The sequence below is a fragment of the Pipistrellus kuhlii genome, unplaced genomic scaffold, assembly GCF_014108245.1.
Source record: "Pipistrellus kuhlii isolate mPipKuh1 unplaced genomic scaffold, mPipKuh1.p scaffold_m20_p_9, whole genome shotgun sequence".
Classification (NCBI taxonomy): domain Eukaryota; kingdom Metazoa; phylum Chordata; class Mammalia; order Chiroptera; family Vespertilionidae; genus Pipistrellus; species Pipistrellus kuhlii.
Genome location: NW_023425595.1, coordinates 52,745,349 through 52,757,805, shown reverse-complemented (window position 1 = coordinate 52,757,805; position 12,457 = coordinate 52,745,349). Strand labels below are relative to the sequence as shown.

General features: G+C 36.8%; 1 protein-coding gene across 1 annotated transcript in view; it reads right to left on the bottom strand.

The window, feature by feature from the left end:
* Positions 1–2,673, bottom strand: part of CNTN5 (contactin 5) — a 720,133-nt gene extending 717,460 nt beyond the window's left edge. The window contains exon 1 of the mRNA XM_036427705.2: positions 2,541–2,673. The gene's annotated coding sequence lies outside the window, so the exon portion shown is untranslated. The remainder of the gene's footprint in view (positions 1–2,540) is intronic.
* Between the last annotated feature and the right edge of the window lie 9,784 nt (positions 2,674–12,457).

Genomic DNA, 12,457 nt, shown 5'->3' with positions numbered 1-12,457 from the left:
AGGGATAAAAATTCTGCCAGTTTTGAAAATCTGTGAACCTGGAGTCACTTAGCCTCCTCTCTAATGGAATAAAGTTCTTTCTCTTGGGACGGAGCCATGACCAGCTATTCAGAGTTGTGTATGTTATCGTGTGAAAGATTTCAGTCTCAGAGGCTGAATTAAGGATACCTTTTAATATATGCTGCCTTTTATGGCAGGGGTTTCGTTGATTGTGTCAAGATGAAACTGTCAGTGTCTACTGTAAATGTTTTGAGTGGTTGTGGTAACAGATTAGGTGCAAGTACATGAATGAAACGGGGTTTTATTTAAGGTGACACCGTGAGCCCACTCTCATCAGAATCATCAATTCTAATTCACTTAGGTCTTTTCCCAGTGCTTATTCTATTTCACTTGTTTCAATTGCTTCCTGTTTTATCAATATGCTTTTCAATTAGTGGGGCAGAGCAATTACAAGAGTGACAGGGCAAGACTGAACTATGCTCTGTCAAACCTACCTCCAAAGGTTCCCTGTACTGTTAAATCAGCTCTCCATCCTCAACTTGAAACCCACACTTATTAATAGGTTGGCAAAAAAGGCTCTCCTCAAAAATTAATTGGAGCTCTGTTGAACTCCTTGAATTTAAAAATAATTCAGCTGGTAATTGATAGAATGCCCCAGCTCACAGGTGGCAAAGACGTTCACTCCACTCTGTTTCCATCTGTTGATACGTCTAACCATAAATTTAAATTGCATATCCATCATCCATCTGGAAGTCAGCACTAAATCCAAAATCCTCTTGCCTACAGCTGCTAGGCTATATTCAGTTGTCTTTCTTTGAAAATGTCACAAGAACCATAAATAAACATTTTCTACATTGCAAAATGCAATTAAGGTGTCTCCATATAATTTATCTCCAGTGTTCACGGATATTGAAGAAGTAGCAAGTGAATATAGAGTTTGATTTGTTAATATGCTCCAGTGATTAAGAGTTAAGAATAAGATATGTAGGTAGTATACATATATATATATATATATATATATATATATATATATATATATGAAATATTCTCCAAAATGTGTATGCATAATTTCTAGGTAGAATACACATTGTTATTTTAATTTTATTTTGCATATTCTTCCAACAAACTGAACTATTATGGCAAAATTTGGCTAAAATAACTATTAATATTAGAATAAAACGATGTACTAATTTATGGGGAACTCACTCTTTTTCCATGGTTTGAGAATTCACTATCAGATACTTTCTACCCACTTCCTTATCTTTTCACTCCACTTCTTTCTAGACTTTGTAAAATGTAAAATTTATATATTGTTTTTCTTAGAAAATTAATATAAGGATACCTGATACAGCTAGGACTTTCAATGACAAAGACAAATTGTTATGTTTTAAGGTAATGCACAAAATATACTTGAACTGTAAAATTTTCTGCAATAACCTTCCTGGATCTAGGCATGATTATTATAAAGTAAAACTACATTGGTCAAACTCTTGCCTCTTACAATCTCCTACAGAACTGCTCTCAAAATAAGATTTGCTCACATTCCTTCTTTAACTTTAATTTTCAAGCCTGAATGCCTGATAAAACTGAAATCACAGAAGAGGCTGAGGGAAATACTTCCCAATATTTTGAATCAATTAACTTGACAAATTAGAGGGCAGATATATGGCAGCCTTGGATTACAGTGAGATATTGTCAATATTTTACAAGTAATTAGAAAACTAATATAACTAAATACCCCAAAATAATTTACATCCTTGGTTGATTACCTAAAATTTAACATAAATATTCAAGTAAATGACACACCATGGATTTAAGATAATCTGTTATTGCTCACTTAATTGTGAATATTAACATTCCAAATTATGTATTCTAAAATAATTCATTGAATTACTTTTAAAGGATTATTAATAAGTTATGCAAATGGTCACTTTAACTCAAAAATAGATGCAATTAATATTTAATGATTTGGGTTGTTTTATAAGCATATAAGAATGTGGAACTGCTGAACAAAGAATGTAAGAGTCACTTCATTTAGAAGATTCCCTATTAAGGTGGGAATGACTCAACCTTTTACTGACTATGACTTCCTGCTTGTATCACATAAGCATTGTTTTCAAGCTCAAGTTATCGAAAATCATAAACCCATTCACTAGCACATTATACAGTGGTTGAGGAAGAAATTATGAAACATGGGGCTATTTTAGAGTACTGTTCCTCTTACTGTTTTCAGTAATTTAACAATCTATATGTACTTGCCATTCTCGTTTCAAACTAAAGCTGTAATAAAGAAAATATTTATAATTTTCACCTTAATATAATTTCTGAATATTTCTACTATGTGTGTGTTTAATGACACAATTAAGGTCTTTTTCAATTTCAAAATAAAACACTTATTTGAGTATTTACAATTTAAGCTTTAATATATTGAGGTGTTACTCAGGACTTCTATAAATGAAACATATAGGTTCTATGGTTGTTTTCTTTCTTTCAACATTCTTTTCAATTTTAAAGGCAAATGAACAGAAGATGAATTGTACCTGCTTTCTGAAACAGGGTCCAAGTTAGAGACTTCAAAAAGGAACTGGTTTCCGTAAAGATGTCCTTTTACTGTGGTCATGCAAAAATGATACTCAGTAGATTCTGAATGGCAATAAATGATAATCCTTAGAGGTCACCTGTTAAGAAAAAAATAAAATAAAAATTTAAATTACTGTGGTTACAAATGATCTTTCTTTTAACTTTCCATTACTTAAACAAAATTTCTTATTATATTTTACATCTTCTCTATTTAGTTAAACAGAAATTACCATGCTGTTTACCCATATCAGTATATACAATTATAATTAAATATATTTATTTAGTTGTTTTTCAAATTTATTTTTTTGTAATTTATATTAAATGATAATAGTGAAGAATATTACCCTAAATATTCATGGTTTACTTAAAACATTTAACAAATCATCCAGACGGAAAATCAAGGTACCTTTAGACTTTATCTACACATAGGACCAAATGAATTTAGTAGATATTTACAGAACATTCAATCCAATAGCACCACATTCAGCTGCCTCCTGCACACCCCCTGGCATGTACTCTGACTGGGAATTGAACTGTGATCTCCTGACTCATAGGTGGATGCTCAACCACTGAGCAACACCAGACAGGTGATACCAAAAGCAAAGATCCTTAATGGAATTATGCTTAGTGAAAGAAGCCAGACAGATACAGATAAAAAATGCATGGTACCATTTACTAGTATATATGGAATCTAAAAAGAGTCAAATTCAGAATCAGAGAATCAAATGGTGGTTGTCAGAGGCTGGAGAGAATGACGAAAACAGGAAGAGGTTAGTGTAAGGATACATTCATTGAAATTATAAAGTAAAAAGGTATAAGGCATGGCGACTATAGTTGATAACACTGCATTGTATAATTTCCTATGAGAGAGCTTAAATGTTCTCACCAAAAAAAAGGAAAGAAAAAGATAACTTATTGTTGGATGTGGTAATTAACTAGATGAGGTAAGCTTTTCACTATATGTGTATATCAAATATTATTATATATACTTTAAATATCTTATAATTTTATGTAAATTGTATCTTAATAAACCTAAATTTAAAGAAACCCACATTTAACACAACACCCATATTCCAGATTTTTTAAGTTTTTACAATAATTCTGTTACATCTAGCATTTGAAATATTAATTTTTATTATTCCTTTGATTTAAGGACTTACAATATATATTTCTTCTTAAAAGTTTATAAGGGATTTATATTTTTTAATATGTTTGAAAATTATGTAGCTACATCTTGCTTGGAATCCTGTATGGAATGTGTGGTGCATTCTCTGTTCTTTTTACTTCTAATAAATTCCCTGTACAATGAAATTCTCCATTCAGTAAAATTGTATTTTCCTAAAATTCAATATTTGATAAAGTTGTGATACCACTTTACATTAGTGGAACCATAGGAAATCAAGATATTTTTGTTAGATAAAAATGGTGATTTTATGAGTCAGTAATTCTATGAGTCAACCAAATATTTTCTCTACTCCTAGTTTACATTTCTGATGTCAAGTCCAAATGCTAGATATCATACCAGGCCAATTTTTTAAAATTATACACAAAGCTAATTTTATTTTGTTAAGCTCACACTGTATGTACAAACCTATGCAAGAAAGCTGATAATATGTCTAAGGCCACTTGAAAAGTAACGTAATTATTCTCTTAATAAGCAAAGCTGTTGTCTGTGTTGATGAGAAATTCTGAGCAGCAGGGACCAGATAATTATTTTATTTTCCTTTCCTTTCCTTTACCTCTTCCTTCCTCCCTTCTTCTCTGCTCCCTCCCTTCCTCCCTTTTTTCGTCCCTCCATCCCTCCCTCTCTTCTTTATGAATTCAATTATTTAAAAAATATTATTTCTTTGATCCCTATGTATGTTTTAGATCTTTGTCTTCTCCATTTCCATTACTACTTATAAATAAGCCAGCTTTCTGCATTTGTCACTGAATAGGTCTCCCTGCATTTCACTATTAGCCCTCTTAAAATGAACTCCATGCTGCATCCAGAAGGATAGTTCAAAACACATATCGGATAAATGGTTGGATTTAGTGTTTTTCCTCACTTATATTTTTCTGTTATGTTTAATATATATATATATATATATATATATATATAACCAATAAACCTCAATAACACGCACACAGACCACACACACACATATACAGTCATGTGTCACTAAACAATGGGACTAAGTTCTGAGAAATGCATTCTTAGATGGCTTTATCATTATGTAAAAATCATAGAGCATACTTATATAAACCTAAATGGCACAGCTATTACACATCTAGGCTGTATGGCTATTGCTTCTAGATTACAAGCCTGTACAGTATGTTACCATACAAAATGATTCAAGCATAAGAGAAAATGATACAATCAAGAGACTGGGTAGATACGAGATGTATGAGATTGCTGCCAGAGTAGCATGGCATGTTGTTGAACAGCAAATTATTTATATAAGTAGAAAAAGCACACTCTAAAGCAACAAAAGTATAGTATAGCCAAAACCGGTTTGGCTCAGTGGATAGAGCGTCAGTCTGCAGACCAAAAGGTCCCAGGTTTGATTCCAGTCAAGGGCATGTACATTGGTTGCTGGCACAACCCCAGTGGGGTGGGGAGGGGTGCAGGAGGCAGCTGGTTGATGTTTCTCTCTCATGGAAGTTTCTACCTTTCTTTCCCTCTCCTTTCCTCTCTGTAAAAAAATCAATAAAATATATATTTTTTAAAATATAGTATAAAAAACACAAAAACCCATAGCATATTTGTTATTATATAGTATAATGTATTGTACATAATGGCATGTGCTATATTGTTATCTGACTGACAGTACAGTAAGGTTGCTTGCAACATCACATGTTGGGTAATGTTTTGTGCTGCAATATTGCAATGGCTATGGTGTCACTAGGCAACAGGAATTTTCCATCTCCATTATAAACTAACTAATGGCCCGGTGCATGAAATTCATGCACGGTGGGAAGGGGTGTCCCTGGGGGTGGGGGGTGTCCCCCAGCCTGACATGTGCCCTCTCACAGTGCAGGAGCCCTGTGATGGATCACCCCAAAGACGTAAGTTCTGCTCACCCATCTGGTGGATTGCCCCAGAGAGGTAGGCCAGAGCCGGGAGTCCTGTCTCTGTGGCATAAGTGGGGCCAAGAGAACCCTTTCAGAAGCTGCCTGGAACAGTTGCTGGCACCCACCCTTGTGCTGCTCACACAGAGTGAAGCCCTGCCCACCCTGGTGATGGATTATGAAGGCGTGACAGCATGATGATCATCTAGGCTTTATATATATATATATATATATATATATATATATATATATATACACACATATATTATTGATTTTTTACAGAGAGGAAGAGGAAGGGAGAGGGATAGAGAGCTAGAAACATTGATGAGAGAGAAACATTGACCAGCTGCCTCTTGCACACCCCCTACCAGAGATGTGCCCGCAACCAATGTACATGCCCTTGACCAGAATCGAACCTGGGATCCTTCAGTCCGCAGACCAACGCTCCACCACTGAGCCAAACCAGTTTCAGCATAGGCTTTTATTAGTATAGAGGGACAACTGTGGTGTCTGTATGCCATCCCTTACCAAAATATCACTATACAGTGCATGGTTATAATTATTATCATCTCATTATGTGCTATACTAGTTATTAAAAATTCAAATGTGACGGTAAAGACATGCCCTTAAGCAGATCCAGTGAAAGTAGATCCAGTGAACAGCCAATTTGATCGCTGTGTGATAAGTGCTATAACATAAAGGTCAGCCGGAAGCCATGGAATCAGTGAGAGAACCCAGACCATTCATTGTTGAACGTCCAGGGAAGGCTTTCAGGTGGAGGTGTAGTCAAGCATGAATGGCCACAATTGTGATCAGGAATTAAGTCCTATGTTTAGAGATCTTGTATGGTGCATTGAAGAACTTGTACTTTGTTTCCAGGCTATTGTGAAAATTAAAAATAGCCCATGGAATAAAAATACTAGTACCTGCCTTGGGAGCTTCTCCATCAGACTATCAGACCTCAGAGGGAAGGTAGGGGAAGGTGGGGGTAAAGGGGAGAGGTCAACCAAAGGACTTGTGTGCATGCATATAAGCCTAACCAGTGGTCATAGACAACAGGGGGTGGGCATACATGGGGAGGGGATTGGGATGGGAATGGAGGGATGAGGACAATTATGTGACACCATAATCAATAAAGAAATTTAAAAAAATACTCGTACCAATGACAAAGTCATCTGAATTCTTATACACATATTAAGTATCACAGTTTAAAAACACTTCCAATTATATTAGGTCATTTAAGCTTCAACCTGCTTTCACTGATGTCAAGACAGATTTTTTTTTTTTCCAGAGAGTCTGCAACACACAGAAGGTTATAGAGAGAGTTCATGCGAGAACCCAGAATAGCACAGTCCAATCCACTGTTTCTGCAAACAGGGCGTAAGATATGTCATTGTTTAAGTGGGCTTTGCTGATGTAATATTGTATAGAAAACTGTTAAAATACTCAATGCCAAATATTCTTTATTTGTCTTTTCAAAAAATATTTAAAACCTTAACTTTTAAGTGTTAATTACACTGTAGTGAATCATTTATGATTCACAGTCAATTTTTAATGATGCCAGGTGTGTCATCCTAATTCCAGATTAACCGTATCCCACTGACACGATTTCTCCCCCACTCTGCTGCCACCTGTCCAGTACCAAACCCACTCAGCTGTGGAGACTGACAGCTGGTTCTGCGGGGGGAAGTGGTGGGAGCAGAAGTCAGGTGAAAATGACTCATTAGCAATGAAATGGAAAAAATGTGCAGACTTCCCTGTGGACATTTTGGATAATGCATAGTTCTTTTTTTCCCCCCTAAAGCTCCTCTCACTCTGATTGCCCAGTTGAGAGTTGATTCCAACAACAACAACAACAACAAAAGGGCCCTTAATATTCAAAAGTTTTGACATTTCCGTGAGGTTATGTCATCATATTTAATTCATTTATTTAGATTACCTTAACACTCATTGAGATTTCCATTTTGGCCTGAATCATAGCAGAAGTACCCCCCTCCACCCCCAATTCTGATGTTTGGCTTTCTAAGCTTGTCCAGGATTAGAAAGAATCCTGAAATTGTGAGTTGGCATACTGAACTGTAGTCGCACATTAGCTACAAAAACCACGACACTGGACATCAGACTGCATATGAAGAAAACAGAAATTTATGAGCAGCATTTGAATCATGCTTAATTATAGGTTTTTCTCTCATTCTTCTGTTTCCTTTAACTTTGCTTACGTAGAGTTATTTAGAGATTACTTATATATCTCTCAAATGTCTCATATTGCTGGCTTTTTATACTGCTTAAAAATCTTTTCTTTGTGTATAAGGCATGTTTCAAGGATCAATAAACAGTCTTATACTCAAATTTTAAAGCAACAGTTTTTAGAAAAGTAGTAGAGAGATATCAAACTTATAAAGTTCTAAGTAAAGATGTTTTACAAAAAAAAAAAACTCCAATGCTATGAAATTCTTAGTGACTGAAACATTTAAAGAACAATTTTCTTATAATAATAAGTTAATTGTTGCCAAAACTGGTTTGGGTCAGTGGATAGGTCGTCGGTCTGCGAACTGAAAGATCCCAGGTTCGATTCCATTCAAGGGCATGTACCTTGGTTGCAGGCACATCCCCAGTAGGGGGTGTGCAGGAGGCAGCTGATCAATGTTTCTAAATCTCTATCCCTCTCCCTTCCTCTCTGTAAAAAATCAATAAAATATATTCTTTAAAAAATAAGTTAATTGTTGTAGAATGTCTCCTAAATGTTCTTCCTACTATGAGGAGCTAATTATGTTTAGCTTAACAAATTTTACCGATTTTTAAGACCAAAATGGTAGCAATAGTGAATGAAGAAAGCAGCTTAATATACAGAAACAGCTATCAGGCATCATGGCTCCTGATAGCAAACATCACTGCATGCCTTTCAGAAACTTGGCTCTCTAGAGTTTGTTCAAATTATTGACACACGGATGTGCCAAGAATAACGCTGAAAACACCAATACTGACTGGGCAGAACTTCAAAAATAAAGTTTCCTGAAACCGCAACTCACCTTTTACCACCTGAGCTCTTTTCTCACAGATGTGTGCTTGCCTTCTGACCTCCCTCGTTTCCCCGCAGCCTGAAGCTCCGCTGTTATTAGCCCCCACTGGAAGCCATCCTGATACATCTGCCACTGCTAGTTAAGAATACTATCTAACTTGAAAATAACTAGCATTTTTCTCCTTGAGTCCTTTTTGGCTTCCTCACTGCGGGGTCAAAAGGGCTGCCGGTAGCAAATAGCCAAGCCCAGAAATGGCTGTTGAAATATTTCATTTCACAAAAGTGTGAACTCCCAGGCCAACGTGCCTTCTATCTGGAGAGACCCTCTTCCCTCCCCCAGGTCCAATGTCATGGAACAAAACTGCCTTTCAGACACGAGAGCAGAAATCCCAACAAAGGAGATAGCAGGCTGAAGCCCCTTGGTTTAGGCTCTATTCTCTGAGAATCTGTAGGAGCGACTAACACTGCTGCCTCTCCACCGCTGGCCCTGCAGCTGTTAGCACTTCTGGTGTGGAGGTACAAATGCCGTGCAGGTACTGTCAGCAGAGTCACACCCACGGCAAACAGCCCCGCCGTCTGGCCGGCCGCCAGGGCACGTCATCATCTCCTTACCCTCTGCTTGGAGCAGGACATCTGTTATCACTGTTCCTGCCAATTGTTTCTAATTGATTTGCTTCACATCAATGGGATGAAAGGGTTTTGTTGCGTTGTGTGTGCGTGTGTGTGTTGGTTTTTTTTTATACTCAGTTTAAAGCTTTCGTTTCAAAAGTGAAGAGGAACTGAGGTGCCGAGCATGTTATGGTCCAGCTCTTTGTGATGCATTAACATGTGTGTCCTGGAGGAAATGGCTTGAATGAAAACGTGTTCCCCACTCCTCGCCGGGGTGTCTTCCGTGGAGGGGAGAGTGCATTGGAAAACAGAAAGTACCTGAGAGATGTACAACATTTACATGCTTACTTTGAAAACTCTGTGAGTTCTAATTAGAGAAAATTGACCACGTATAGGTAAAGATGATCAATCCATGAAGTGATTGCTTCGTCTTTAAGAAGTTCTAGAATTCACAACAAAAAGGCATGGCGAACTAGATCAGCCTCCCCTAAAAATCTCCGTTTGATTTTGGTACAAGGCCATCACATCTAAGTGGTGATACAAAGATGCTGTCTCTAGGGATGGGACTCCAGGGATATGAATATTGACAAACTGCTTGGCATCATCAATTGCTTTATGATTTGCAGTTTATCACCAGCTTTAAACCCAGACACGGTAATTGACTAACCTGTTTGTCAGTATCTACAGAAGGATGCCTTTGGCCTTGGAGCAAAGCCTGTGGGACACTTTTTATGGGGACAAGTGCAACCAGAGCACATAATGAGAAAGCAGGAATGGCCCCTCTAGGAAAAAAAAGGCATATGTTCCTTTAATCATCCAATTAAAGGACAAACATCACGGGCATTGCTTTCCCAAGTCCAAGTTTATATACACACCTACACACATTCCCAGGAGGTGCACACATTCACCCCCTTCTCCATTATTTGTTTCAGTCTATCAAAGCTGCTTTGCTAAGTTTAGCATAGTATTTTAATTAAAAGAAATAAGCATGACAAAAAGGCCTGGCTTGCTGTACACGTTCAATCAGTACAGTGTCCTTCGCTCTCTAATCATCAACATTAGTGACCTATTTCTAGGCCTAATCTTCCAAACCTATAAGTGCCTAATCCATACACACATATGTATACTGCATAAGCCCCTCAACCTCAATATTTTAACACCCCTACAGTTTTGCTTTGTAAATATTATGTAAATGTTTTTAAGTGTTTTTCTTTCATTCACACAGTTCCTTGGCAAAAACAAAATAAAGTAAAACAAATATAAAGCATCGTTTCCCTTGACATTTGTGTATGCCAACTGTTCCCGTCTAATAATTGGCTAATACATTCGGCGATGATCACTCAGAGAGAGTTACCAAAGCCGGCTCTCTTCTCCACCTTCAGTGCTAATGTTCGCTGAAGTGCTCTCCTCACTTGGCAGTGGCAACAGCCTCCCAGCAGTTTCTCTTGTGCCTCTCTCTCTCTCTCTCTCTCTCTCTCTCTCTCTCTCTCTCTCTCTCTCTCTCTCTCTCTCTCTCTCCTTCTCCCTCTCCCTCTCCCTCTCCCTCTCCCTCTCTCTCTCTCTCCCCCCTACCTTGATTTGTCTCATTTTTAAACTGTACCTAGTTCGCTTCCTTACAAACAAAACCACCGCACCACATTTATGAGAAGAGGCACTGCAGATTTGCAAAAGGAAAATATTGCTCGGAACCTGTAGTCTGATGCTATTTATAATCTACTTATTTTTCCAATTTCATTATCTGCACTACTCACCAGAACAAGTGCTTTCCTTCTTCCGGGATATGAAGTGTGTTTGTCACTCTGCCTGGAACAGACATTAAAACAGTCCCCACCCTTTATTACTTCGCTACTCCGAGTGCTGTCTACAGAACAGCAATGCCAGCGTTACCTGGGAGATTGCTAGAAATGCAGAATCTCAGGTTCACTCCAGTCCTACTGAGTCAGAGTCCCTCATTTTATAAATCCTCGCCCTTTCCTGTACACAAGACCATGATCTCTTTTGGAAAGACATTCTCCTGTAATTTCCCCAGTATATTCTTTTCACATCCTAATATATTCCCACCCTAAAGCATTTTATATACATATTTTAATTATACTTGGACACCTCCTCCCCAATCCCTTGTCTTCTCATCTGTCCTTTCTTCCCTCTTTTCCCTTTTCCTCCTCCACATGCTATTGTTAATTGAGAGAGCAGTAGTAGCAGTTGTTGTATTAATATACTCCTTTGGCTATGTGCCAATCAATTACTCTGATTTCTCCTCCCAGCCTAGATTTCCTCCTCAGCTTGCTTCAGTGAGGGATGAACTTGGCCTTTCCTTTGCCCAGAAATTAAATACCCTTTCCTGCTATGTGATTGTAAAAGTAAAACCAGCCTTCACAAACATAGTCACTGAACCAGTGAAAGCAGTTATTTGGAATGAGATGCTGCAAATCCAATTATATATGGTATGACCTATCCATATTTATGAAAGGAATGAATCAGCTATTCAAAATTCTTCATGAAGTATACTCCATCTATATCTGAATAGTTGTAAAATTTTTAGAGAAGCAATTGTAGAATGCTAAAGAGTTTCAGTTAATAATATTTTATAGCATACACATGTATACACTCCACTTGGATTAGCAACAAATAATGATTTTTGGTAATTAAAGAGATGAATGTTGTTTAGAAAACATATGCTTCACTTTTCATATAAGTTATCCCACTGAAAAGCTCTACAGAACTACACATGGGCACTACTCAATTTATTAAATATTTGTTTATTTGGATCTTAAAATTTGCTTTTACATGATCAAATGGCTTTCTCATATTACATATCTCTGGCCTTTTGGGGTTAATTTGGTTTCAAATCTACTTTCTAACCCATGTTCTCAGATACCTAAGGGTAAGACAATCCTTCCCAAATTTCTTTATTTGGAGCCCAGCATATGTTCATCTTAGGATATATTTTTATGAACAAATACTTTATTGAGTCAATAAAGTCTGGGTTATGACTAAGGCTCAAGTGATATGAAATTATGGCATGTTGTCGCAAACACAATATTTAACTATTCTAGATATAAATGATCATATCAAATATTTGCTTTTCAGTTGTCTTAATTATTATAGACACAGTTTAATGGGCTCTGTTAAGTGCCTTTATAATTAAGAAATACAAAATTGCTGAGTATAAATTTTATGTAAACCAATCCTTCTTTG